At 48.2% G+C, this 24,953-nt stretch overlaps 1 protein-coding gene and 1 non-coding gene across 7 annotated transcripts in view; both read left to right on the top strand.

Annotated features, from left to right (window-relative positions):
- ENTREP2 (endosomal transmembrane epsin interactor 2) overlaps window positions 1-24,953 on the top strand; it is a 363,839-nt gene that overhangs the window by 120,982 nt on the left and 217,904 nt on the right. The gene's annotated exons all lie outside the window — the stretch shown is intronic.
- On the top strand, window positions 10,234-10,340 carry LOC137207274 (U6 spliceosomal RNA). Its single transcript, XR_010935015.1, has one exon. It is a non-coding gene; the product is annotated as a U6 spliceosomal RNA (small nuclear RNA).

Below are 24,953 nucleotides of genomic sequence, written 5' to 3'. Positions count from 1 at the left end.
TGTACAATTCCATTTACACGAAGTACCTAGAGGAGTCGAATTCAGACACAGAAAGCCACACTGGTGGCTGCCAGGGGCTGCGGGGGGGTGGTGGAGGGGCAGGGGATGGGAAGTTGTTCTTTAAAGGAGACAGAGTTTCAGTTTTACAAGATGAAAAGCGTTCTGGAGATTGTAATGTGAATGGACTTAACGCCCCTGAACCGTAACCTAAAAATGATTAAGATGGTACATTTTGTGTTCTATGTACTTTACTACAATTTAAAAAAACCCCAGCAAATGAATAATTAGTTCATTTGGGGTAAAATATTGGTATACTTTTGGATCATCAAAAATTTTGGGCGGGGGGGACTTCCCTGGCGGTGCAGTGGTTAGGAATCCTCCTGCCAACACAGAGGACATGGGTTTGAGCCCTGGTCTGGGAAGATCCCACATGCTGAGGAGCAAGTAAGCCCGTGCACCACAACTACTGAGCCTGCGCTCTAGAGCCCGCAAGCCACAGCTACTGAGACCATGTGCCACAACTACTGAAGCCCGCATGGCCTAGAAACCGTGCTCCGCAACAAGAGAAGCCACTGCAATGAGAAGCCCGCGCACTGCAACAAAGAGTAGCCCCCGCTCACCGCAACTAGAGAAAGCCCGCACGCAGCAACGAAGACCCAACGCAGCCAAAAATAAATAAATTAATTTTAAAAAAATTGGTGGTGGGGAACCAACTCATGTTTTCTGAGTTTTTTGATACTGGTATAAGCCTTGACTTGGAGCACAGTCTCAACTACTATATTTGGCTAACAAACTTATGTGACAGTTGAATTAAATAAAAGTTGGCATTTATACAATGGGAAATAAAGGATAGTCAGCGGGGTTTTCTGTGACAATACAAGGCAGTAAATTTACAAAATAGGACAGCATCAGGCATGTCCAACATTCATGAAAATAGGTAAAAACACATTTCTTGCAATCAGCCTAGTGTTGTCAGTATAGTTATTGTCTTGAGAAAATCCCATTTGTAGAAAATAAATGCTGTAGAGCGAGGCACATAAAGTTGTAACTTGACAAGTTTTTCCATTAAATGAAAGCTAGAAGGAGATCAGAAAATAATTGAAAAGCTGAGTAGCTTTATTTCTTGTCAGTTTAGGGCTCCTAAGAAGACTTAACTTCTAGGTGTTATTCACCACCAAGTGCTTATTAATTGAGAAAGTGAGGCTGGTGGCTTGGACGTTCGCTCCTCACCTGGTGGTCAGCCAGCGTCTGTAGTTTTCCAGTGAGTGTGTAGAGGTTTTAGCTTAGAAGAAGCCTGACAGTCTTTTGGTAATTGCTAAATATCTCAAATATGTCAATGACTTGACTCTAGTTAGACATGCTAATTTAAGAATTGCAACTGACACGTGGATGGTTTCCTATTTTTTGGAATTGAAGGGTTAGTCTGAAGCCATTGTCTTTAGGTATTTATACTTAAGATTGGAAAGTAGATCACTTTACAGCTTTTGATGAAGGCTGGTCACATATTAACGCGGCTCTGATGGCATTTGTGCCAATCCAGGGACTGAATTGAGAATTGTGTTAACAGAAGACACCGCACAGAGGTTGGACTCCCCAGCACAGAGCGAGGGCAGGGGGCCCGTCACCTTCCTGGGCCGAGAGCCTTGCTGCACAGGTGCGGGGGTGAGTCACTCGGGAAAGCTAAGTCTCCGTGGGACCCTGGCTTCACCACCTCCTGGCCTCGCCACTCCACCCACCTCCCTTAACCGGTCTGAACGCCATTCTTTTCGGGGTGATAAGTCCTTGGTCATCATGATAATCCTCACATACCCTAATGTATGACTTCTAGTTTGATTAACATATGGTACCTATGAAAACTTAAGAAATGACTGTTGCTTATAGTAACAGTGAAGAGTACCTAATGAGGCCGGCGGTCCTGCCCAGCTCCCTTCACCCCCTGGCACAGCGCGCCTGGCCTCCGGGAGGATGATGGGGGCTCACTGTTCTCGCCTAGGGAATGTTGCAGCAACAATTTTATGGAGCTGCCACCCCAGCGTAGCATGTCCCTCCCTCCCCATCATTCTAGTTTGTTTCGAGCTTACATGCTGAGCAAACTCCTGGGTTGGCCAGAAGAACAGCTGTGGGTGGAGGCTGGCTGTGCACCCCACAGCGAGTGGTGGAGACGGCGGTTTCTTGGGACCCCTGTCGATCGAATGTACCAGAGACAGAGGCCATGGGTGCCCTGGCCCTGCACCTGGGAAAGTGTAAGTGCAGACATCTTTGAAAATCCACAACTCTGGGTATAGTAAGCGCGGGTCTGGACGAGGCTCTTTGAGGAAGAGCAAACTGAGAAGAAGTACTGTGGCGTCTAAGAAAAAAACATACTGCTGCATGAAAGAAAAGGGGTGTCTTCCTTAGGAATCAAGACAAAGTGAACAAGAGTATGAGGCAGAGAAAACATTGTATTACATAGTTGTCACCCTCAGTAGGGAGTTTGCCCTTTTTACATGAAAGTGTATTCCTAGCTCTGATCGTTTAAACATTATGGCACTGGGAGAAGTTGGGCAGACCTGGGGTCCAGAGGAGGGGTGACCATGACCTTGGCTCACTCCTGGGGACGCCTCCAAGGCTGGGCAGAGGCTTGGGTGGGCTCGGATTGCTGTCCTGCTCTGTGGTGCCCGCGGCTCCGACTCCGGGCTCAGGGCCTACACTTTGGGGCTGAGACCAGACACCCGCTTCCTTCAGGTGTGGGGAAGCCACCACCCCACCCACAGGTTACGGGCGAGAGGTTCCCGTCTGGCCGCCAACTTGCTGCGTGGAGTTCAGGGTTTGTGTGGTCCATGTTGGTGGGAAACAAGGTCAGACTGCAGATCTGGGTTCTGAGGAGCCCCTGGGGCATCTCTCAGGTGTACCTATGTGGGCGACGCCCAACAGCCTCTTGCTGATTGGTGGGGAGGGGACGAGGGTCCGTGGGGACACGAAGAGAGGAGGGGAGCTTGGCCAGAACAACCTCTGCTCCTAACCCCTGAGTACAGTCACAGGGATACATAAGAGCAGGCGCAGTGAAGCACACGGCAGCAGAATTGGGCCCTGGTGTCAGCACCCACAGGACGGGCATTCATTAGGGCTCAGGGCGCGCTCTGACCCCTTTGGCGCCTCTGCCCCGAGTGCCTGAGTCAGTTCTGGTGCAGATTTCCCGCAAAGCCTCGGGACCGGGGCCACTGTCTTGAATGGTACAGCTGCTTCCCAGGGTGGGAGGTCTGCCAGGGATGAAAGACCGGGGAAGGGTTTGTGCCCTTACTGACCTCAGGGCCGTGAGCAGGTCCTGTAGATCAGGGCTCCACTCATTTTCACGTTTTAATTTCTAAACTTTTAGGATCAGAGCTGATATTCACCACAATGTAAAGAAGCCAAGAAGTCAGTTTCTTAGCCTACCCACGGCTGCCCTCCGCTAAGAATCAGTGACTGGACATGGACAGCCAGGCGTGCTGGCCTCTTGCATCTCTGCTTCTGGGAGTTGCACTATGACACCTTCTGCCCTTTGAGATCCCTCTCTTGCCACTTCCTAAGAGTTCTGGAGAAGGCAGGTCTTGGAGTGGTTTGGGGATGCTGTGTCCATGACAGACTGTTTCAATAGCAGAGGGGTCAGTGCTCCACCTATAGTCTCTTCCCATGTTACCTAACAAAACATTGTTTGCTTACTTGTTTTGAAGACGTAACGTTGAATGATCCCCCAATCAAATTGATGCTTATCTCTTCATCAAACTCACTTCTTAGTGTATCTGTTCAGACTTTCTGCTCTAACCATAGAAATCTGCTCACTGTACATGAGTTATTCCTTCCTGCTTGCTGCCTTTGCACACACCCTCTCTTTGCTAAATCCTATGCCTCAAAATCTGAAAACCCTCCTCCAGGAAGTCTTCCATGATTGACCTCAGGGACTCCTAAGCTCCCCTTAGCCATTATGTTGCTTGCATTGTGTTAGTTTGTGTTTGTGTGTATTTGAAATACGATCTGCAGAGGTTTTGTTTGGGACTGTCCCCCCATAAGGTTGTGAGCATGGAGAGCAGGCCTTGTGCCATCTCTGCCTGCACCCTGCCCATCCCCCTACAGTGCCTGGTGCTGCCCGTGGAGAGAGCTTGTGAGGTTTGACCACTGACTGATGGAGAGACTTGGAATGGGTTTAGTGTTGATTTCAGAGGACGGTGCCTTGGGGTCCTCCCTCAGGTAACGGCAACTGTCTGCACCTCTTCCACCTGCTGGTCCTAGATTCATATCCCTGTTCTTCTCTGACACCTTCCCTGCAGTTGGATTAATGAGAGTTTGTCCTGGCGTGCCCCAGCAGAAGAGCCTATAATAATATCCTGGCCCAAATTAAAACAGAGCTCATATGGTATTGGTTCAAGGTTTGCTAGTATACAAATAGAAGTGATGAATGGAAATGATATCCTACAATCCTCTAGATTCTAATATATGAAACCTAGCATCATATACCACAGTAAGTTTCCAGTGGATAAAGTAAAAAGTAAAAGCATAAATGCACTGCTAAGAAATATGAGTGGCCGCATAATTGATCCCAAGAGAATAACAGTAGTGGTAATGAGAATGGCAGCTCTGTCAGTCAGCGAGTGCTGCATGACACACCACCCTGGAACTTCCCAGTAGCAACTCATTCAGCCCGTGAGTTGGGTTGGGAATGTGTGCTGGGTGTAGCCGGGTGGCTCTCTGGTTGGGCCCACTCAGGGGTCTGCAGGGATGGCCTCCTGCACGTCTAGTGGGGCTGGTTGTCAGCTGGGGGCACATCGGGGGTCACTTGGCCATGTGGTCTCAGCCCTGCAGGGGGGGCTCCTTCGCAGGGTGGTGGTAGGTTCTGAGAGTAGCAAGAGGGCAAGCCCTGGTATGCAGGTGCCTTTCAGGTCTCTGCCTCACCTGTGCCTCTGCTTTCTTGGTCCAAGCAAGTTAACAGTCAAGCCCAGCTCCAGGCGGGGAGAAGGACTCCATCTTTTCACGGGAGGAGTGGCCGTGCGCTAGACTCTTTTGCAATCTGCCACAGGCACTCTTCTGAGTACTTTCCGTGTATCATGTGTTAGTTATCTCCTGCTGCATAAAAAACCACCCCTAGACTTAGCAGCTGAGAACAACCAACGCTCGTACATCACAGTTTCTGTGGGTCAGAATCCGGGCACGGCTTGTCCGGGTCCTCGGGTCAGGGTCTCCCAGCGTGCAGTGAAGGTGTCAGCCGGGGCTGCGTCATCTCGAGGTGCTGCCCGGGGAGGGCAGGGGGACCTGGGTTCCGAGCTCACTCGGCGGCTGTGGGCAGGCCCCTGGGCACTCCTCACGCTGGACCTGAAGGGGTTCCGTGTGAACACCAGGAGGCGGGTCGTTCAGGGCCAGCTACCAGATTGTCTGCCACGTACTGACCTCATGTAGTGAATGCACTCTCATTATCTTCCTTTTGCAATCAAGGAAGTTGAGGCAAAGAGAGGGACACACAGTGGGGGAGCTGGGGTTGGATTCCCAGCTGAAGGACCATGACACTCTACTTGCGTGGAAGACTTAATAAGGGAAAGGTTGAAACAGCTGACCACAAGTGCATTAGCATCCTGTGTGTATCACCAGAATCGGCAAGTCAGGACATAACACTGTCTACCTGCCAATCCATCCTTATTATACTAAAAGCAGTCATAAATCAATAGGAACCCATTACCATCAGATGGAAAAAGTCTGCAACAAACTCTAGTCGGCATGTCCCTGAAGAAATATGAAAGGTAAATAAACAGAAAGTGATGAACCCCATAAGTAATCAGAAAAATGCAAATTAAAACACTTCTTCTTCCCTTCCTCCCTCCCTTCCTTCCTTCCTTCTTTTCTTTTCCACCAAACTGGTGAAAGGTCTTTCAAATATTTATCCTCGGTGTGGGCCAGCATATAGGAGGGTAAATACTCTCATACCCACTGGAGGCAATGTCAATGGGGGCAATCTTGTGGAAAACAAATGTTTATACCCTTTGACTCAGTCATCCTCTTTTGAAGGGTTTATACTAAAATCAGGGATATCAATAAAATGTATGTGTGAAGATACTCACTGTGGCTTTATTTATCTTAGTTGGAAATTGGAAGCCACCTGAATCTCTAGCAATAGCAGAATGGTTACAGTAGTCATTTCTAAATTATATGGCCATTAAAAGCATATTTTCAAAGAATATTCAGTGGCCTGGGGGAATCCTCATGTTATGTTAAACAAACACAACAAGATTCCTGCTACAGTAGAATTCCAATTTTGCACAATGTATGTGTGCAGGAAAAAAAAACGCCTGAATGCAACCAGGTCAAAACGTGAGCAGTGGTTATCTCCAGGGGGTGATGGATATTATTTCCTTTATTCTTTTCTGTGCTTTCGCCACGTCCTTCCTGGAGGATGTATTACTGTCAAAACTGGACACAAAGGCGGCCTGGAGCATTGGCCAAGGCCTGTCCCTTCTGTGTGGCCCTGGGACAGAGCCACTAGTCCCCTCCCTGGGTGTCTGCTTCCCAGAGGTGGAGTCCATGGACCCTTGCAAAGATTCCACTCAGCAGGACTGAGTGTTCCCTGTGTTTTGAAGTCAGGGCCAGACACCCATGGTTAACCTCTCAGTTAGGTCAATGTGTGTTTTTAGTCCCTCCAAAGACAGAGGAGGTTTGTGAATAGACTTGAACTGCAGTGACCCCTCCATGCCCACTCCCACTCTGAGGACACAGTTATGAGAGTGTCGGCTGGACATGAAAGCACTGTGACCTCTGCCTTTGGGGACGTTGCTAAGTTTTCTGTCCCTGCACTGTCCTGTCTGGTGACAGCTGGTGACCGTGGCTGTCTTCTCAGGGGTCCCTTGGTATAGCATTGACCTGGCATTTAAAACCCGGGATAGGGCTTCCCTGGTGGCGCAGTGGTTGAGAGTCCACCTGCCGATGCAGGGAACGCGGGTTCATGGCCCGGTCCGGGAAGATCCCACATGCCGCGGAGCGGCTGGGCCCGTGAGCCATGGCCGCTGAGCCTGCGCGTCTGGAGCCTGTGCTCCGCAACGGGAGAGGCCACAACAGTGAGAGGCCCGCGTACCGCAAAAAATAAAAACAAAAACAAACAAACAAACAAAAACCCCGGGATATTTCTGATCCCATCCTTCTGTTGTGTGTGGGCAGTACCTCTGCTGACTGTCACAAGGGTGGGAGGAAGGGGGGTGGGGCCTGGTTCCTTTCCTGTCGGCTCATTGTTTGGGTCTTTGTCGTCCAGTTAATTTCCTTTTGGCCCCTCTCGGCTGTTCCCCCCATTTCTGCTCACTTTTCCTGCTGCTCCTCCAGCCTGACCCGGCCCCTGGCTTTAGGTCCTTCGTACCCTTCCTGCCGCCCCCCCGCCCTTCCTGCCGCTCCCACTTCCAGCCGCCTCCACTTCTCATGGGGCATGACTGCCCCGTCATCTTACCCCCTGCTTGTTTTGGGGGTTTGTCTTTGACTGTTATGTGAGGCACCCCTTAAATACATTCCTTTAGATGAACGAAATGGTTCTATAGTTGACAGGTGATAGCTCCTGGTAGTGAAGTGTTTAAGGAAAGAAGAGGAGGTGGGGAGCTTGGGGAGTGGCGCCCACATCTGGAGGATGGACAGACGCTGTCCGAGCAGCAGCAGGATTTCCTCCCTTCTTAGGATCTGCTTTCTGAAGCCGAGGCAGGTAGGACTTTCGTTTGGTGCAGCGTGAGGGACCCTGATGTCAGAGTCCACTTAGAAAAATGAAATGTTAGAGCACAAAGGTCATCTGTGTTCCAGGTTCAGCGTCTTCTTAGCCAAAGTTGGTTGTGTCACAGGGTGGCAGGAGGGCCCCTCCCTGGGGTTTCCAAGGCCCCTGGCAGCTGAGGGTCTTGGGTTACCTTTTCTGGTTACTTGTTGCTCAAAATCCCTGCCGCCTGGGGTTTCCCGCCACCCGCATGCCCATATTGCCTGCGTGGAAGTGGGCGTTGAGGCAGTGTGGGTCCATCAGCTCCTGACTCAGGGCTGCTGAAAAGCAAACAGCCAGCGACAGCCTTAAGCCACTACATGTGTGTGAGTTGGTGTAAATGAAATGTGTATTAAACCCTTCCAGTCTGGGTTCAGGGAGTTATTTGAGAGTTGTCTCTGTCGGAAAGTCTACAAGATGAAGCTAGAAATTACGCATTTCAAAGGAGCCAAGGTAACAATATAAAAAACAGGCATTTCACATTCTAGAACTTATCTGTTTTTTTCAAGAAACGCTTTTTAGGGCTTCCCTGGTGGCGTGGTGGTTGAGAGTCCGCCTGCCGATGCAGGGGACACGGGTTCGTGCCCCGGTCCGGGAAGATCCCACATGCCGCGGAGCGGCTGGGCCCCTGAGCCATGGCCGCTGAGCCTGCGCGTCTGGAGCCTGTGCTCCGCAACGGGACAGGCCACAACAGGGGGATGCCCGTGTACTGCAAAAAAAAAAAAAAAAAGATGAAGAACCCTCCTCCTTATGTGTAATAATCTACAAAGTGTTTGGCTACTTAAACCATAAAGTGATACAGAATCTTTGAGGATGGTAAAAATAGTAAATAAAGGTCTTGAGTCTGAAGTCAGCACATCATTTTGGTAATGGGTTCAAAGTGTAGCTATGGGCATGAGATCTGTTTTCTTCTCTAATAGTAAAGTTTTCGTCATTTTTCATCTTCTGTGCTTTTAGTGGTCCTTGAGGATGAGTGACATACTGGTAACTTACGCCGCTGAGTGTCTGTTCTATAGAATAAATAAGGGGTCATTACCCACGTTCAGCATGTCATGAACGTAGAGAGCTGTCGGTGTTTGTGTGCATCTCACCGGTCAGTCTCCTTCCCCCGCTTCTCCCATGTCCAGCCAGAGCTGCAGTCTTCCATGTCCCCAGAGGTGGGCCACCCTCTCGGGCCTCCCCAGGGCCTCTGCTCACATGTGTCCCTTCATGGAGGCCGTTGCAACCTGCTGCCTGCCCCTCTGATCCTCGTTCAGATGTCACAAGGGACTCCAGACCTGTGCGAAGGCTGCCCTGCTTCCCCGGACCTCAGTGTTTTCCTTTCTCATCTTCAGTCAGACCCCTCTGGTTGGGGTAGATCAGTTTCCTAGATGAAAGGAAAAGCCCAGTTCGGCAACTACGCTTCAATGTCCGGTTCTCGTTCTCATCTGGCCCATCCTGCAGTGACCGTAATAACATCCTCTCATCTCTTTTGAGCCATTTCCTAAATGAACAGTGTTTGTTTTTAAATGAAGGAGTGTTTCCGCAAAATTTCCAGCAGGTGTGTCGTTCTATCCAGGGAGCCTCAGAATCAGAGACCAGGTGCACGCGTTTGGGGGCGGCTCGGAGGGTCTGCTGCCTTGAGCTCCTGGAGGCCGGGCTCTCCTTTACTGACCAGCAGGGAGGGTGCAGTCTGCAGCTGGCCTCAGGGGCCTTGGGGGTGGGGGAGGACAAGGGGATGGTGTTCTTGGAGTTAAGTGTCCCTAGGTCATCATCTCTGGAAAACCCACGTTGTATTTGTGTATCTTCTATTTTCAAAGATGTTTTCAGATTACTTTTTCCAAAGCTAATTTCAAATAGTGTGAGTTACCTAGAGAAGCAGATGGAGAAAGCAAGATTAACTCTGATCCTCCTGGTTGAGCCGTCTCATTTTCAGCTTTACTGAGGCAACGTAAAATTTATCATGGGAAAGAGTTTTCAGAAGCTTGCATGTGAACTGTTTCATCACTGATTCGAAAAGATAGAGCTCTGCATTCTTTTGGTTCTTGAGATGAACACTTTCATTTGTTGATGGTTTCTCTGCCTACCCGTGAGCATCACGCATACGATTACGTTGGTTGTATCAATGCTCAATGCCAGGGCACTGGCGGAAAGAGTCATTAATGCCATTTAGGGTACAGTACAGAGTGGACTTTGTGACCCAGGCCGACTTTCCACAGCAGGCAGTCAGAGCTGCCCTGCTTGGTGCCCAGGTACCGATTCTGAGGTTCCTGAAGGAGGTGAATTCCGTATCAGGAGCATCCCTACGTCAGGGCTGAAGGGCTGACGGGTGCCAGCCACAGGGACTCCTGAATGTCCACTGTGTATCTTCACTTCACGTCTGCAAGCCCCCGCTGTTCACGAGGGATGTCTTTTCCTCCCTTTGTGCTGTTTTAAGGAGGGCTTGTGTCCAGACAGAAGAACGATCCACCTGCAGGCCAGTGTTTTTACAAGCACACCTGGTAGCTTAAAATTAGAAAGAAAAGGGTCTTGTGATCACTTCAGCAGCACCTGTACCAAAATTGGAACGATACTGAGATTATTAGCATGGCTTCTGTGCTAGGATGAGATGAAAATTCGTGAAGTGTTCTGTAATTTTGTATACCTGAAATGTATAATATTGTAGGTCAACTATAACTCAATAAAAGAAAGAAAGGAAAGGACCTTGTTACTATATTTATTAAATGGAAAAATTAAATAATTGGAAGTTACATTAGCCTTATTTTTAAGAAACTAAAAAGTTATTCAAGAACCTGGATAAGTTTTTTTTTTTTTTTTTAATTTATATTTTGGCCGCATTGGGTCTTCGTTGCTGCATGTGGGCTTTCTCTAGTTGTGGCGAGCGGGGGCTACTCTTTGTTGTGGTGCGCGGGCTTCTCATCGTGGTGGCTTGTCTTGTTGCTGAGCACGGGCTTTAGGTGCGCGGGCTGCAGTAGTTGTGGCTCGCGTGCTCTAGGGCACATGCTCAGTAGTTGTGGCGCCCGGGCTTAGTTGCTCCGCAGCATGTGGGATCTTCTGGGACCAGGGCTCGAACCCGTGTCCCCTGCATTGGCAGGTGGGTTCTTAACCACTGAGCCACCAGGAAAGCCCCCTGGATACTTTTTGGATGGAATGGGAAGTGGGTGGTAGTGAGGGGACCTCAGCCTGGTAGATCATGAAGCCGTGTGCTGCTCAGAACTCCCCTCACCGTGCGTCTGGCGAGGGGGAGGCACATCTGCTGGGTAGCACAGGTGCTTAGATGTGTTTTAGCCTCATCCAGCCACAGAACGGCTTCTTTTCTCTGTGGAAATCTTCGATGGCTTACTTGATTCAATGTGCTTCAAAAGTTGGATTACTTTTCTAATTTGTTGGATCATGGTCCCAACAATGAGATATCACCTCACACCTAACAGAACGGCTATTGTCAAAAAGGCAAGAAATAACCAGTGTTGACAAGGATGTGGAGAAAAGGGAACCCTCGTGCACTGTTGGTGGGAATGTAACTTGGTGCAGCCACGATGGAGAACAGTATGGAGCTTCCTTGAAAAACTAAAAATAGAGTTGCCATATGATTCAGCAGTCCCACTCCGGGACATGTATCCAAAGAAAACCCATAATTCGAAAGGACATATTCACCCCAATGTTCATTGCAGCACTATTTACAGCAGCCAGGACATGGAAGCAACCTAAATGTCCAACGACAGAGGAATGAATAAAGAAGATGTGGTATGTACCTACAATGGAATACTACTCAGCCATAAAAAAGAATGAAGTTTTGCCATTTGTAACAACATGGATGGATATGGAGGGTATTGTGCTAAGTGAAATAAGTCAGACAAATTCTGTATGTTTCCACTGATATGTGGAACCTAAAAAATAATTTTAAATTGTTTGACTTGTGTTTCCAGTTACAGAAGGAGTTTATGCTTATTGTAAGAATTTGTGGTTGGCAGAATAATAACCACCACCACCACCACCCCCGACAGGCGTGCACATCTTAATCCTGGGGACCTTTCAGGTTATGCGACAAAGGGGGTGTGGATGGAGTTAAAGTTGCTAATCAGCTGACCTTGAGAAGACAGATTGCCCGGCCTTATCTGGCTGAGCCCAGCGTCCTTCTAAGTGGAAGAGGGAGACAGAAGAGGAGAGCTGGAAGGAGATGTGGCTACGGTGAGGGGTCAGAGAGAGACCACACAGCTGGCTTTGCGGATGGAGGAAGGGGCTGTGAGCCAAGGAGTGTGGGAAGAAGCTGGAAAAGGCCAGGAAATGGATTCATCCCAGAGCCTCCAAAAAGGACGCAGCCCTACTGGCACCTTGATTTCGGCCTAGTGAGACCCGTGTCTGGCTTCTAACCTACAGAACTGTAAGATGACAAATTTGTGTAGCTTTGAGCTGCTGACTTTGCAGTAATTTGTCACAGCAGCCATAGAGAAGGAGGACGGAAGTGAAACAATATGAACTGTAAAGAAAAGGCTGATCCTACCCTCTCCCCATCTCATGGAGCCACTGGGGACCCAGGCTCTTCCTCTCTCTGCCTGCCACTTTCAGCATTGGGCTCTGCCCCACGCTTCTGGTCTCAGGGTTACAGCAGCGTGACCTCCTATCCCCATCATATGTCTGTCTGCTGGGCAGCGAGACCTGGAAACAGAAAGCACCTGTTTCAGGGAAGAAAAAGTCTTCAAAGTGCCGCATAGCAGACTTCCACATGCATCTCTTTAGCCAGAACGGGGTCACACAGCCACCCCAGGCGAAGGTGGTCTGGTGGTCTGGGAAAGCAGTGCTTGTTGGACGCATTGGCTCCCAAGCAGATGGGTCCTCTGTGAGGATGGAGGCGGGGGGGGGTCAGCATCGGTCCACAGCTTTGTCTTCCATGGTCTTAGAGGTCCAGCACATCCGTACTTCAACCTTGTTGGTGCTACGGTCCCTCCCTTCTCTAGAGTCAAGGTCTCGGCCTAGGAGTGGTCAGTACAGGACCACGTGTCCTCTTTTCAGAGATGTGTTGCCTCTCTAGTCGTCTTCACTCGGGTTGGCGTTAGGTCATGCATTCCACACCTGGTCATCCTGCTGTCATTGAGTGAGGAACACCCATCAGAGCCGTGGCCTTGCCCCGAGGCTGTTTTGGTTTTTTTTTAATTAATTAATTTATTTATGGCTGTGTTGGGTCCTCGCTTCTGTGCGAGGACCTTCTCTAGTTGCGGCAAGTGGGGGCCACTCTTCATCGCGGTGCGCGGGCCTCTCACTATCGCTGCCTCTCCTGTTCTCTGCGGAGCACAGGCTCCCGACGCGCAGGCTCAGTAATTGTGGCTCATGGGCCCAGTTGCTCCGCGGCATGTGGGATCCTCCCAGACCAGGGCCCGAACCCGTGTCCCCTGCATTGGCAGGCAGACCCTCAACCACTGCGCCACCAGGGAAGCCCCCCGAGGCTGCTTTGAGGGTCTAACAGATGTCGACTTGGTCCTGCTCCTTGGTTCTTCCTAACTCACTCATTCCCAGGGCAGAGCTTCTTCCCTGCGTTTCTGGTGTTTGGGAATGCGGTGGGCATGCTCGAGACCCCAGCACAGGGAGAAGGTCTTGGTCCGGGGGAGAGCTGGTCAGAACCTCGGCTCCCCTGTGTGCACTGGTGGCCTCGGCCGTGTCTGCAGGATGCCCACGACAGTGGCTGCCGGGGACCCCTTCGCTCTGACCTGTGTAGCACAGGGGGGCTGGTGAGCAGCCACCCCTGAGGGATGACCGTGGGAACAGCGACAGCTGTAAAGGCCACCAGAACCTCTGCCCCCTTTAGGCCCAGAAGTGCGGTGGGGCCTCCCAGTTACCAGAACCTATGTCTACACTCTGTTCCTAAGTGGATGAGAACGCGAGGTGTGTCTCCTCCCAGATGCTGCCCTGGTTTGAAAGGGCTGCTGGGGAGAGGGGGTTGGTCACCACCCGTGGTTTCTGTCTGGCCTGGACCCAGGCTGCTGCCCTGACTGTGCCGTCCTGTGAGTGCACACCTGTGTGGCCACCGGGGCCTGTTTTGCTGAAAATCAGGACAAACTGCTGAGAAGAACCAGTTCTCTCGAGAAGAACCCGCTGCTGACCGTGGCCCAGAGTTCCCTGTCTTTGATATTACAAATGAAATACGATTTTTTCAAGAAGAAACATTCTAATCAGGGCTGGGTTCCAGGGGTTGTTTTTCACAGCTGGTAGAGCACAGCCTTCCAGGTTAGTGGGGGACTTGTTGGGGCAGCTACTGGCCTTTACCCAATGCCCCAGGGGGGCCCCGCGTACCTGGTTTGGACAGTCATCTCCCCACGCCAACGTTCACAGGGTTTGTCTGATTTATATAAGGTTTACCTGGAGACATGGATGCATCCTATTCTGAACGCATCCTGCCCCTTTCTTCTTTTTTTTTTTTTGCGGTACGCGGGCCTCTCACTGCTGTGGCCTCTCCCATTGTGGAGCACAGGCTCCGGACGCGCAGGCTCAGCGGCCATGGCTCACGGGCCCAGCCGCTCCGCGGCATGTGGGATCTTCCCGGACCGGGGCACGAACCCGCGTTCCCTGCATCGGTAGGCGGACTCTCAACCACTGTGCCACCTGGGAAGCCCCCTGCCCCTTTCTTGACAGTGGATCCGCACGGGGAGATGGGGTGATCACCAGGTGCAAACTCTTCCATCAGGACCCAGACGGGGAGTTTTTTCTTGCCGTGAGCGCTTCCATCATCCCAGGTTGTCATGGTTGAGATGAAAAGATAAAATCTGTATCTTGACGACCTCGTGTGTCAGTAGCTGTTTGTAAGTCTAATGTATTTCCATGGACAGCAACCTCTACGGTGTGACATTCACCGTCTACTGAGCTCTGTGTGCCCCGTCCCCTGCGCCGTGGGTGTCCTGATCCCTCTCACCTCACTCAGCTCTTCCCTGCTTTCCCTGTAGCTCCTGACATACCATATAACTTATTTATCATGTCCATTGCTTTGTCGCTTCCTGCCCAGATGTGCGCTCCCTGAGGGCAGGGATCTTTATCTTTTTCCTTGGTGTGCCCCTGGCCCCTTCAACACTGCTGCTTGGTTCTCAATAAATGCGAGTGAATGAATGGAATTTGAGGCAAAAATGATCTGACCCAGGGACTTCTGGCTGGGTCCTGTCTTCCCATAGATGTGCTGGAGGCTTCACTGTGGAGAAAATGCAGAGCATCTTGTGCCTGAGGGAGCCGAGGGCTCTTTCCAGAGGGGTAAGGGTGGCCGGTCCCCGAGGATGAGGCTCCATCATTTCTGAGCGGGAGCCCCGGGAACCAGCGCCTGGCTCACCCTCTCTTGTCCTCGTTTAGTGATGAACCACATGGCGGGAGTGGCCACTCCCCCAGCCTCGTCCTGGAGGGAGGACAGCGTGAACCTGAGCCACTGCAATCCCCGGACACTGATCGGGAGGTGGGAAATGGGTTGTTATTCCTATAAACCACTGAGATTTTGAGTCAAATGAACAACTGTGAGACAAGAGAGGTTTTTAGAACGAGGAACACAGATGTTGGAGAGGGAATGGTGTTGGCGTTGTCTGTGTCGAGTTTGAGAGTCCGGGGGGGATCCATGTGTAAGTGGGATGAGCACATGGTGAGAGTGTCTGGAGCTCAGCAGAGGCCCAGGCTGGAGACGGCGCCTCGGAGCCATTGCCACAGAAAGAGCAGGGGGCCAAGAGGGTGCCTGAGCTCCCCTGCTCTCCTGGGAGGATAGCGAGGGACAGAACCCCAAGGGACCATCATGTGACACTGCCAGGAAAGAAAGCAAGGAAGAATCACTGGGGATGGTGGGAGAGTCAGGAAGCAACATAGGATGGTTTGGGGGATTCGATGAGATGGTCTCTTGTGAACACTGACCGGCACGGTGCCTGGCAGTGGGAGCAGGTGGCCCACAAACAGCTGTGCGAGCATGGGATACACACGTGTGTATTCATAAATGCGTGCCTTATTTATAAAGTGTGTTCACACCCACACACCCACACACAACTGTCTCTCAGGGATCGTGGGGAAGAGCCAAGGCAGTAGTGGGTTTGCAGCTGTGGAACTGGCTAAACAGCGTCAAATTCTACTGATTTCTGAGAATGGTCCGTTGGCTTGGGCAGTTGGATCATGAGTCACTTAGTGTGGGCCACCAGCATGCACCCACAGCACTCTTTTCATCGTCCCAAACAGACGCTCTGCACCTGTGAAACACTAACTCTCCATTCTCCCCTCCCCCCAGCCCCCGGCAACTACCGTTTTACTTTCTGTCTCTTGGAATTTGACTGTTCTAGGGGCCTCATATAAGTGGACTCATTTAATGTTTGTCCTTTTGTGTCTCGCTTATTTCACTGGGGATAATGTCCTTAAGATTCATCCACGCTGTAGCAGGTGTCAGTGTTCCCTTCCTTTTTAAGGCTGAATAATATTCTGTTGTATGGATAGACCACATTTTGTTTATCCATTTGTCCATCGATGGACACTTGGGATGCATCCACAGTTTAGCTATGATGGATAATGCTGCAAGGGACATGGGTGGACGAATACCTTTTCAAGACCCTGCTTCCACTGCCCTTGGGTATATACCTAGGAGTGGAGTTGCTGGGTCATATGGTAATCCTGTGTTTAATTATTTGAGGAACCAGGGGAAGGTTAGTTTTTTGGATGGGGAGACGGTCTGTGTGCTGATGGGTGGAAGGGCGCAGCAGAGAGGCTGAGGGACGTGGGAAGGGATGGAGCCGACCCTGGAGGAGAGGGGTGTGGGGTTCAGGAAGACGGGGGGTAGGGAGCAGTGATGGGGGCTCTGAGGATGGTGGAGGGGAGCAGGCAGGGAGAGCCCTTGTGTCCAGGGCCGCCCTGCCCCATAGTGACAGGCGTGGGTGACTTGGTGTGGCTGGGGAACAGGGATGTGAAAAATGGCAGCTGAGTTATTTTTTGGAAACTGGATATTTATGGTGACACCACTTGTCCCAGTTTTGTACTCTTCTCCAGTCAGACTTGGAAACTTGGGGGTGATCTTTTTCAACATGTTAATGTTCGAAAGTGGTGGTATGATTATATAGATGAAACGTTAACTTGAGGTTACTTCAGAAAATTTTATGATTAATGCATAATATTCTGTTGTAGGCAGGGTAGAAGTGTTCTCAGTACATATAGTACTCTGTGCAAAGTGACATGCATGTTAGCTGCACCAGGTGTTAAAACAAGAAAAGGAAATTACGTCACAGCTATAACAATTATTTAATGCGGTGGGGGAAGATGTGTTCAGAAATCAGTTTTTAAGAACTAGAGTGTTTTTTTTTGGTTTTTTTTTGCGGTACGCGGGCCTCTCACTGTTGTGGCCTCTCCCGTTGTGGAGCACAGGCTCCGGACGCGCAGGCTCAGCGGCCATGGCTCACGGGCCCAGCCGCTCCGCGGCATGTGGGATCTTCCCGGACCAGGACACGAACCCGTGTCCCCTGCATCGGCAGGCGGACTCTCAACCACTGCGCCACCAGGGAAGCCCAGAACTAGGATGTTTTATGATTTCATTGTAGGAAGTTCAAAAACAGGCAAAGCTCATCAATGGTGGTAGAAATCCCAGCAACAGTAGTTGCCTATGAGGGTAAAACTGGGAAGGGCACAGGAGAACTTCCCGGGGTGGCGGAAACGCTCCTGTCTTGATCGGGATGTTAGTTACAGGGTGTATGTATTTGTCAAACCTTATACATAATTGTATTCTTGTGGTCTGTGAATTTCACTGTGTGTAAATTTTACCACAATAAAAAAATTGTGGCATAAAATAATCCCATAGTGTTATGATACCTTCTCAGGGAATTAGACACACCAACAGAAATGAGAACAATGGCTTTTAAGGAGTGTTATAGCCACAAATCCAAACTGTCTGCAAGGTAAAAATTCCTTGGAAATCTATTGAGTTCAAGGTCAGTATTATGTGGCATGAAACAGGACCTTAGAAATTAATTTCTGTGGGGAGGTAGGAAGAGAATGTTTTATGTGTGTGTGCAGACATAGATACACACACATGAACGTATATGTGTCTCAACCTGCTGGTATAGTTACCACACATGAAATCATAAAAATCACAGTCATACAGCATTTATACAGTGTTATGGGCTGAGTTGTATCCCTGTAAAAGTTCATATGTTGAAAGCATAACACCCCATACATTCAGAACAGGACTGAATTTCCAGATAGGGTCTTTAAGGAGATAATTAAGGAAGAACGAGATCATCAGAGTCAGCCTTAATGTAATCTGACTGGTGTCCTTAAGAGAAGAAGAGATTAGGACACACATACAGAGGGAGACCATCGGAGGACATGGAGAGGACAGCCGTCTGCCAGGCAAAGGGAGAGGCCTCAGGAGACACCAGCCCGCTGACCCCGTGATGTCAGACCTCCAGCCCCCAGCCTGTGCTGCTCTGCTATCCACATGGCTGTCAGCATCTTTGTCTCCTTTGACCCCGTTCGTAACATCCCATGGGGAAGGCAGGGCAGATGGTAAGTGAGGCCTCAGGTAGAATTAGGTGGCAGAGCTCACTTTGGTCATTTTGCACCAACTCCCGTTGACCCTCTCACGGGGCAGGGTAGCTACTTCCGGTTGACGTCTCACTCAGTCAGGACGTTTTGTAATATCCGGAAATTTGAAAGGATATGTGCACTGAGGTTCTTGCGGCTCAAGACCGACCTAGGTGCCAGATCAACATTCATGAATTTTATTTCTGTTTTTAATTCTTATCAACAGTTGGCCTTTATCTCGTGCTCCTTGGGTTTTGCGGTGTTAGAGCAGCAGTGTGTGAAGCCTGGGGAAATCGCATCCTCCTCTGGGCACTGACGGGTCCAAGGACTCTGCCACCAAGGGCATAGCCACACCACACACAGCCCTTAGAGTCTTCCACGTGTAAGGGATTAGATATATTTCCTATGATTGAAAAGCACTACGGTGGCATCCTAAATACTGAAGAGCATAAAATGGAAAGTCAGAGTTTCTCGCCTTATTCTTGCAGCCCCAGTCCTATTTCTGGTTCTCAGGGTCAGGTTTTAGTTCCTTTGCTTGTTGCCTGCATGAATGTAAATCATATGCTTACATTGCTCTTTTTGATATATTATTTTGAAAAATAAAGTGGACTTCAAGCATACAAAATGGGTCCAACCCTAATCCTTTTATTCATACACACTCTCTCACCATTGCATGCATGGCCAACCTTATTAAATTCGTTATTATTTTTAGAAACATAAGAAGTACTTATAAAACCCACCACTGCAGTCAAAATGGGTCCTTCACAGTAGGACCCATTTAACCCCCTGCTTCTCCCCACTCAGGTTAATGCACTGCCTGAATCTTATCTAATTCCCTCACTTTCCTTTTTATATAATCTTATTGTATCTATATATGCTGAAAAGTATGTTTTTACTTTGGTTGTTTTTACCTTTTTAAAAAGAGTACCACTCTGTATTTCATCTTTTTGGACTAACCTTTTTCCACTTAATAGTATTTTGTTAAAGTTCCTTCGTGTTGTGTGAGTGCTGTAATTACACATTTTGACTGTGCTATGACAACATCACCTGCTCCCCATGGATGGACATTTGAGCCGTTTGCAGGTTGTTGCTGTTGTGAACATTCTCATTCTCATTTCTGGTGCACATGTTCAAGAGTTTTCTTCTGGGTTATAAACCCAAGAGTCAGACCCTGGGCATAAGGTGTGTGGATGGTCAATGCTAGCAGGTAACGTTCAACTCTTTTTCAGAGCAATCCCTCTGTTTACATTCTCCCTCCCTCCCCACTCAATCCTCCTGTGTCTTGATCTTACAGATCCTTGCTCTCTCCAGCCCTGAGCATTGTCAGAGTTCAAAGATTGTTCCCAGTGAGATGAGTGTAAAATGATCCTTGACCTGTGTTTCTCTGGTCACTCTGACTTCCACTACCTGTTCACGTGTCTAGTGGCCACAGGGATGTATGGACCTCGACTGTCTCTATGGGTCCCCTGCTCTGACCTCATGTTTTCTCTTGTTTATAATTTATATTTCTTCTCGTAATGATTTTATGACTTTAAATCGTGAATTTAAACTTCTCTAACGTGGTGCACTGTCTTAGGACAGGATCTCTTGGGTGAGAGAGGAAGTCCGGCCTCCCTCACCTGTCCCTTTACCTCCCAACTGCTGTCACCCGGGCCTTTGCTTTGAATGGTATTTCAGCTCTCATGCTTGTCTATACATAGATTCTAAAATTTGAAAACCAACTGACCTCATTTTTGGCAAATGATTGTGTGCTTGTTATTCACCATAGAACCAAACTCCAAGGTGGACCGTACCTTTGCTGCCCTAAGGAGAATTGTTCATATATCAGGGCAGAGTTCCCAAACACTTCACCCAGCTGCCCCCAAGGTTACCATCTCACGAAACCATGATAAATTGGTGAAAAGTAAACATTAACATTGCTATCAGCTAATCTACAGACTTTATTTGGATTTCACTAGTTTTCCCACTGACGACCTTTTTTGTTCCAGGATCCAATCCTGGGTACATGCATCATTTAATCATCATGTCTCTTTTGACCCCTCTAATCTGGGATATTTCCTCAGCCTTTCCTTGTTTCTCATGACCTTGACACTTTTGAAGAATACTGGTCAGACATTTTGTAGAACGTCCCTCAATGTGGGTTTGTCTGATGTTTCCTCATTATCAGGATGGGGTTATGGGTGGAGGGAAAAATACCACAGAGGTGAGGTACTCTTCTCATTGCCTCATATGATGCTATCGACGTCTGACTTATTGCTGGTGATGTTATCAGTCTGTGTCCGTCTCTCTTGATCCCCTGGTCAAGGTGGTGCAGTTTTCTCCGCTGCAGAGTCACCATCCTTCCCCTCCCCGAACTCTCGTCATTAGGAGCCAGTAACCAAATCCAGGCTACACTGGATGGGGGAGGGTTAAGCTCCACCTCCTAGAGGTCCTTCCAGGAGGACCTGGTGAAGAAATTTGTGGACATACGTTAAAACCACAGTAATGAATAAATATTCTGGGGGAGATACTTTGAGGCAATGTAAATATCGTGTTTCTCCGTAAAGTTTCGACCACTGACGAGCATCCTTGAGCGGATCTTGGCCTCAGCAATCATCACTGTGGAGTTCTGGTGGTGACTTCCTAGTTCCCGTCTTTCTTTTACAATTTTTATTTGGAATTCTTCTTTAAGGAAGATTTGTCACTTCTGAATAAACATATTTACTTATTAAACTTATGTATTCATTGTGTAAATGTATTTATTCAGTCATTTGAGATATCAATATGGACTCGGATATTTATCTTATTTCTTACGTTATAATTCAATACTGTGGTTGTTTACTTTGTTGCTCAAATTGTTCTTTCTTTAGCCACTTGGCTCCTGTGTCTCTTTAACACAGTGTTTTCCCATCAACTCCCCCCCCCCCCCGCCCGCCCTTACTTTTAGCACTTCCTTATTTTCTACCACTACAAGATGCTTCAGGCGCATCTTACATTTTCCCTGCCCCAGCCCTGTTATCAGCCGTTTATCCTTTTTTTGGAGAGGGGCATTAGAAACCACAGTCTGGATGCTAGTTACTAATGAGGTATCATTGCTTCTAGGCCATCTTAGGGGACAGAACTAGGAAATAAATGTATAGTCAGTTCTCAGTATTTGGGATAGTTTTGTTTTATAAAGCTGCCCTGAACACTGGATTGGTAAACTCTGAACCATTGCTTCTGGGGGAAATTCAGGGTTAGGTTCCTGAGACCATGGCCACAACATTTTTGTCAACCGATCAATACATAACCATGTGTTATGTGTGTTTCTGTTTAAAGGCATCTTATTTAACATGTATTGTTGATTCATTTTTTAATCAACTCCCACATCAAAGCAGTACTTTATTTTGTAAATTTTGACCCATTATTACTCCCATGTTAATGGTCTCTTTAGCTCTCAAGTGTACAAGGTGAAAATAAAATTTAGTTCAATAGGGTTTCACCTGGAGAATTAACATTGAACTCACAACCCACAGCACTGTGACCCAGGCCTAAAGGACACACGCATTTTCTCTGTAAGGCACGTCACAGCCGACTTTTTTTTTTTTTTTCGGTACGCGGGCCTCTCCCTGCTGTGGCCTCTCCCATTGCGGAGCACAGGCTCAGCGGCCATGGCTCACGGGCCTAGTCGCTCCGCGGCATGTGGGATCTTCCCGGACCGGGGCACGAACCCGTGTCCCCTGCATCGGCAGGCAGACTCTCAACCACTGCGCCACCAGGGAAGCCCCCATCACAGCCTTCTTGCACTTAGGACACTAGATGGCCCTTCCGAACTATGCTTGGGGGCCGTTTTGAACAATGAAATCACCAACAAAAAATGCAAAAACCATGGCACTAAGTAGATGGTGAAAAGGACACTTGTTTACAGCGTGAGCTGAAACACAAAGGCAGAGCCTTGTTTGACCTCAGCTGGGAACCTCGGCTGGGACCTTGTGCATCGGGCAATTCAAATTATCTGATGCTCTGTGCACATGTGGGGCTGCAAGTGGCTATGAAAGCACCTTGAGTCTTGATTTGGGGGTTACAAATAAATTTTAGGGGGTGAGTGAATTTGCAGATATGGAATCCGCAAACGATGAGGGATGACTGTACGTATATTAACCCAGATGTAACATTTCTGTATTTCTGTGTTTATCTATGTCTATCAGTCTGTGTCTGTCTCTCTTAAGCCAAACTGAGTTTGTTCATACTGATATTTCCAACTGTAGTCCAGCCTCACAGCGTTCAATCTAGGTTTCAGTCCCCCCTTACTTATTTGTATCTTATTTCTCTGGCTCATTAAATCCCTTTCCTCGAATAAAGTCCCCCATTTTTTATTTTGGTGACAGCAATTCATTGAAGAGGTCAGTTGACCTGTAGACACACATTCTGGGTGTCTGGTTGCCTCCTCATGGTGCTGTTTGGCCTGTTCCTCTGTCTCATGAAATGCATTTGAATCTTCCAAGTCTGTTCTCCCCTGTAGGCGGGTTGCCTCTGTGATCTTTATAAGGGGGGCCGTCATAGGGGTGGGACTGTGAGGCTCTCCCCTTCATTACGTCTGTAATCTCACTGCTGCCCATGGGGCTGTGGGCTATTTCCCTTTATTTACTTATTTATTTATTTTTTGGCTGCATTGGGTCTTTGTTGCTGCATGTGGACTTTCTCTAGTTGCAGCAAGGGGGGCTACTCTTCATTGTGGTGCACAGGCTTCTATTGTGGTGGCTTCTCTTGTTGCGGAGCATGGGCTCTACGTGCACAGGCTTCAGTAGCTGCAACACGCGGGCTCAGCAGTTGCAGCCCGTGGGCCCTAGAGTGTGTGGGCTCAGTAGTTGCGGCACGTGGGCTCAGTAGTTGTGGCACATGGGCTTAGTTGCTCTGCAGCATGTGGGATCTTCCCAGACCAGGGATCAAATCCATGTCCCCTGCATTGGCAGGTGGATTCTTAACCACTGCACCACCAGGGAATTCCTGTCATCTCCGTTTTCAAAGATGAAAACACCAAGTTCAGCTTGTTATGTGTACATCTACACAGATGCTCAAGGCCAGATCAGGGTTTGGATCCAGGTCTGCTGTGTTCAAGGCTGTACTGATCCCAGTGTCCAGCTCTGCTCTTAGAGCTTCTGAGTTTGACTCTCCAGGACGGGGCCTTGGCAGCTGTATTTTCGACTTGCTAGCTAGGGGACTCTGGCTTTTAAATTTTGTATTGAATTCTTGTTGACTTTCACTCCTTGTTCCTACTTAAGTAACTGACATGTTCCCACATGCTGAGGCTGGGGCTAAGATGACGCCCAGGAGTTGTGGCCACGGGAGTGTTTTTAGGGTAGATGTTCAGGGCTGGAGGGGGGGTGAGTTCTCGGTCACTCAGGAGGACACCACTTTTCTCACTCAAGAGCCACGGTCTTGCGGGGAACTGTCTTATTTGAAAATATTCTGGGAATTCACCTCTTTGCTGTCAACACCAATGTGATTTGCAGTTATTTTGGAAATCCAAGCACATTTTATCTAACCTACAGGCACTAATGAAGAGCTGATGAGCCACTGGTTCAAATAAATGATTACAGTCGGCAAGAGAAGTGCAAACAGGACCGTGATGAGTGATAATCAGGAACAAGAGGAAGGGGTGATCTTATTAATTATCCAAATTCTAAATCTAGCTCCAGAATTTTGAATAATAAAAGAAATTAGAGCTGGAATGTTATGTAAAGTGCTCAGTTACTCAAAACAGGCCACCTGATACAGAAGACTGTGTCTGTAGGACATCCTTCAACATTTATTTATTTTTGTGTTTAGAACTGGTTACTCATCTCCTCTTAGAATCCAAATAATCAGTTTATTTTAGTAATTTTAACATTTACTTATTTAATTTTTATATTTTACAGTGAGTTGCAAAAACACTGCAATTATGGTTTCTTTCTTAAATCTGGGCCTTTGGTTCACATGCTCAGGAAAGAAAGTTTGACAGTCCCCCACAGATGTCAGGCTTTGAGAACTCATCGTGGACTGGAAAGAGCCCCCAGTTTCTTTCAATGAGCTGATTTCCCACTGACCTCTTGCATGGATTGGAGATGCTGAGAACTTGCAGGACAAGCCAGGGATATCTTCCTGGGCTTCAGTTTAGGACAGTTAATGAAGCAGAATATGAAAGACAACTCAAGATTAAAACAAGGTTTTAGTGATTTTTTTAATATGCCTGGCCCCCAGATCCTGTCAGTTTACTCCCTTCCAGCCTTCTGAGTCCTTGGAAAGCTTTACAGTCAGCAGGGAAAACAAGGTAAATTTGACTGAAATTTTGTCTCAAGATTTGGTAGGTATTGAAGTAGTATGTTTTAAAATATAACATTATGGGAAATCCATCTCATAATGTTACAAATATGTTTGAAAAATATTTTCTACCAATTATTACTTAAACTAGTGGATAAGCCATGCACTGGTTCAGTTTAACAATTCAGCATTGAAATCATTGTTTCCTTGTATTTTGACTCTAACTTCTGGATTCATTTAATTTAACAGCCTCCTAATATTGTCAAGTAAAACCAATCTGTTTTCAAAATTTTCTCTATACTGGGCAACCAAAATTAAACTTAGAAGTCAATTATCTTCCTGGGCTGATGTGACTTTGGCTGTCCTGTATAATCCCATTTTCCAATCTCAGTGTTCTCTTGATTGAATCTATAATAAATATTTAAAATTTGAACTTATAAAATCTCTGCTAACAAAACACCTGTTTTAAATATTGGATTCCGCA

The sequence above is a fragment of the Pseudorca crassidens genome, chromosome 1 (assembly GCF_039906515.1).
Source record: "Pseudorca crassidens isolate mPseCra1 chromosome 1, mPseCra1.hap1, whole genome shotgun sequence".
Classification (NCBI taxonomy): Eukaryota; Metazoa; Chordata; class Mammalia; order Artiodactyla; family Delphinidae; genus Pseudorca; species Pseudorca crassidens.
Note: the sequence above shows the minus strand (reverse complement) of the source record. Positions and strands in the feature narration are given on the sequence as shown.